The following is a 4,368-nucleotide window of genomic DNA, read 5'->3' on the forward strand; positions in this document are numbered from 1 at the left end:
TGCCCAGTGCCAAAGCGGACACCCGCAAATTTCTGAAGCCTACCGGACGTCATCTGTCCCTGAGACTGACCCAGTGAGGCCCTCCCAGCCAGATCCACCAAAGGCACAGCATGCAAAGCAGTTGAAGAAAAAGGGTCCCAAGCATCCTGACATTGAGGTGGCACCTGTCCCACCGCAACCTTCCAACTCTGTGTCTGAGGATGAGGTGGAGAATTGCGCGTCTGCTGCCAGTCCCTCAGACACGATGGATAGCTGTTGCACAGGTAGTGGCTCGGTAGCACCAGGGGCCCAGGAGGCGTAATCTGCCACCCCAGTCCCTTCACAGCTTTATCAGCCATGGACAATATTATCCTCCAGTGGAACTGCAGTGGTTTCTTCCGTCATCTAGCTGACCTCCGACAACTTACCAGCCTTCACCCTTTGTTCTGCATTGCTCTTCAGGAAACTTGGTTTCCAACAATGCGAACCCCTGCCCTCTGTGACTATCAGAGTTATTATAAGAACCGGGCAGCTTACGAAAGGGTGTCTCTGGTGGCGTCTGCATCTATGTCCTTCACTCACTTCACAGCGAGTCTGTCCCTCTACAAACACCTTTAGAGGCTGTCGCTGTTCGGGTGTGGACGCCACAGGCTGTTACCGTCTGCAGCCTTTACCTTCCACCAGATGGTGATATCGTGCAGCATTTCCTGGCGGCGCTGATGGCCCAATTGCCGCAACGTTTCTTGTTACTGGGCGACTTCAACGCCCATAAACCTGTGTGGGGTGGGTCAGTGGAGACATTCCGAGGCGCCATCATTGAGAATTTATTGGCACAGCTCGATCTTTCGATTTTAAATGATGGTGCCTGCACACACTTCAGTGTGGCGCATGACATGCACTCTGCCATCGACTTTTCGATCTGCAGTCATAGCCTCTCACCGTCTGTCCAATGGAGAGTGCATGACGACCTGTGTGGTAGTGACCACTTTCCGATATTTCTGTCACTGCCACAGCTTCAGCCTTCTGGGAGCCCTTGCAGATGGGCTATGAATAAGGAAGACTGGGACTTGTTCTCCTCCACTGCCGCTATTGAGATGCTGTGGTTCACTCGGTCACCAGCGGCATCGTTACCGCCGCAGAATCTGCCATCCCCTGTTCTTCTGGGTCCCCTCGGCGGAGAACTGTGCCTTGGTGGTCGCCTGAGATCGCTGAAGCGATTAAAGATCGCCGGAGGGCGCTCCAGCGTCACAGGCGACATCCCTCCGTAGAGAATCTCATCGCCTTCAAACGGCTGCGTGCGCGAGCCCGCCGCCTTTTCTGTCAACACAAGCAGGAGTGCTGGGAGCGGTATGTGTCCACCATTGGCCTCCATGTCACTCAATCGCAGGTCTGGGCCAAGATTCGACGCCTCTATGGCTATCAGACCCCTGTCAGCGTCCCTGCGCTCTCACTGAATGGAGCAGCTTGTACAGACTCCGACGAAATTGCCAGAGCATTTTGCTCTGAGTTCCGCTTCTTCCAATTATCCTCTGGCCTTCTACTACATTGAAGAGTGGGGAGATCGTAGGAGGCTTTCATTTCGCACCCACCATCCTGAATCCTACAATGCTCCATTCAGTGAGTGGGAATTTCACAGTGCCCTAGCTGCTTGTCCTGATACCGCTCCTGGGCCAGATCGCATCCACTGTCAGATGCAAAATCACCTTTCAGTGGACTGCCAATGACGCCTACTCGACCTTTACAACCGTCTTTTGGTCGAGGGTGAGTTTCCGTCGCAATGGCGGGAAAGTATTGTTATCCCCGTTCTGAAACCTGGCAAGAACCTTTTGGAGGTGGATAGCTGCCTCCCCATTACCCTCACCAACGTTCTTTGCAAGTTGCTTGACTCCCCATTACCCTCACCAACGTTCTTTGCAAGTTGCTTGAACAGGTGCTGAGGCGGTGCTTGAATTGGGTACTGGAGTCTCGGGGCCTTCTGGCTCCGTCTCAGGGTGGACTCCGTAAAGGCCGCTCCGCCGCCGACAATGTGGTGAGCCTGGTGTCAGCCATCCGTACTGCCTTTGCCCGCCGACAGCACCTGGTCGCTGTCTTTTTCGACATGCGGAAGGCGTACGATACGACATGGTGTCATCACATCCTTTCTACGCTTCATGGATGGGGTCTTCGGGGTCCACTGCCGATCTTTATCCGAAATTTTCTGTCGTATCGTTCCTTCTGCGTGAAAGTCGCAGCCTTCCATAGTTCCTCCCGAGTTCAGGAGAATGGGGTGCCACAGGGATCTGTTTTAAGTGTCTTCCTGTTTGTAATAGCAATTAACGGGCTCGCTGCGGCAGTGGGAACGTCTCAGCGACCTGCGATATGCATTTCTGCCAGCGACGCACTGTTCACCCGGAGCCGCAGCTTTATCTTGACGGGGAAAGTCTTGCTGTGGTGGAGACACGTAAGTTTTTGGGAGTGGCTTTTGATGCCCAGTTGACTCGGCTGCCTCATATTCAGCAGCGTAAACAGATGTGTCGGCGGCATCTTAATGCTCTGCGATGCTTGAGCCACACCAGGTGGGGCGCCGACCGATCTTCCCTCTCACGGCTCTACCAGGCGTTAATCCAGTCTTGTCTGGATTATGGGAGCCTGGCTTATGGTTCAGCTTCCCCTTTGGCATTGCGGGTGCTGGACCCAATCCTCGACAGCGGGATACGCCTTGTCACTGGTGCTTTCCGGACCAGCACTGTGAAAAGCTTACTCGTGGAGGCAGGTATCCCTCCACTGCGGTTACGGCTCCACCGTTTACTGGCCGCTTATGCTGCCCATGTATTTAGCTTGCCCGGGCATCCACATTAACGTCTTCTGTTCCCGCAATCGGTCGTCCATCTGCCAGAACGTCGGTCCCGGGCAGGTTGTCGATCGCGGTCCGCGTCAAAGAGCTGCTCTCCAGGCTTGGTGTTTTCCCTGTTCCACCTTCTTTCCGGGCCCCTTTGCGTACACCCCCATTGTGGGTTCCTCGCCCTTGCATTCAGCTCGACTTGGCACAGGGCCTGAAGGACTCATTCCCTCCGGAGGCCTTCCGCCGCCGTTTTCATTCTTGCCCGTTGCGGCCGATCTGTGGTCTTTATGTGGACCCCAGGCCATGTTGGGATACCCGGCAATGAAAATGTTGACCGACTGGCGAAAGAGGCCACCAGTAAACCATCTCTGAATGCTGGCCTCCCAGAGACTGATTTGCGAGCAGTCTTACGCCGCAAGGTTTTCGCTCTATGGGACAATGAATGGCGCGGTCTGACCACCCCTAACAAACTCCGTGCCGTCAAGGAGACGACGACTGTGTGGCGCTCCTACTTGCGTGTCTCTCGCAAGGATTCTGTCGTCCTCTGCCGACTGCGCATTGGGCACACACAGATGACGCACCGCCCCTTATTGCACCGTGAGGACCCCCCTCTATGGCCCTGCGGCTCATCATTGACAGTGGTCCACATTTTGTTGGACTGTCTACTTTTAGCTGTACTTAGGCAGACATTTGCCCCCTGCGGGTTCGGGGGTAAGAATAGGCCCGTGGTATCCCTGCCTGTCGTAAGAGGCGACTAAAAGGAGTCTCCAACGTTTCGGCCTTATGTGATGGTCCCCTGTCGGGTTTGACCTCCATATCTCAAAATTTTTCCAAAGAGCGATCCGATTGAGGAAGGGCGCCTTACTTGGTGCATTGTGTCCATCTTGCATTGAGAACTTTCGCCAGCTTATTCGTCGTTGCGTTGCAGTCCTGCCTGCTCTCCATCTCTTGGGCATGGATACGCTCCTGCATGCACTTTCTGCCAAGCAATGCGCAGGGACTTCCGGCAATGGCCATCCTGCCAGGTGGCCTTTGCTGTGACTGGGTGGCGCCTGTGGGGAGGGCCCTTGGTCGGAGTAGGTGGCATCAGGGTGGATGACACGCAATGAAGCGTGGCACATCTTCTCTTGCTGGTGGCCAGCCACCAGCAGTCTCTAAGCATTCGAGGGCCCATTTTAAAGTTAACGTTTATGACCCCTAATCGTTCCCTTCCCTCGCCACACCATGGGAGGAACGAAAGGCATTGAATGAAAGTGAGATGTATTCGCCCAGGTATCTTGTCTGTACCAGAGCTGATGGGGAATCCTTTATATCCGTGAAGCCTGAGTTCTTTGTAGAGCATTTAGAGGTGGAGGGCTTGTCCAAAATGCGGTCCGGATCGGTGTTGACAAAAACGGCATCCTCCGCCCAGTCACGAGCCTTGCTCACTTGTAATAAGCTGGGGGATGTCTCCGTTATTATCATGCCTCATAAAAGTTTGAATATGGTCCAGTGCATTATCTTCCACAGGGAGCTCCTTTTACAGTCCGATGACGAGCTGCACGCCAACTTGGAGCAACGTGGTGTCC

Source organism: Schistocerca americana, chromosome 8 (assembly GCF_021461395.2).
Source record: "Schistocerca americana isolate TAMUIC-IGC-003095 chromosome 8, iqSchAmer2.1, whole genome shotgun sequence".
In the NCBI taxonomy this organism is placed as follows: domain Eukaryota; kingdom Metazoa; phylum Arthropoda; class Insecta; order Orthoptera; family Acrididae; genus Schistocerca; species Schistocerca americana.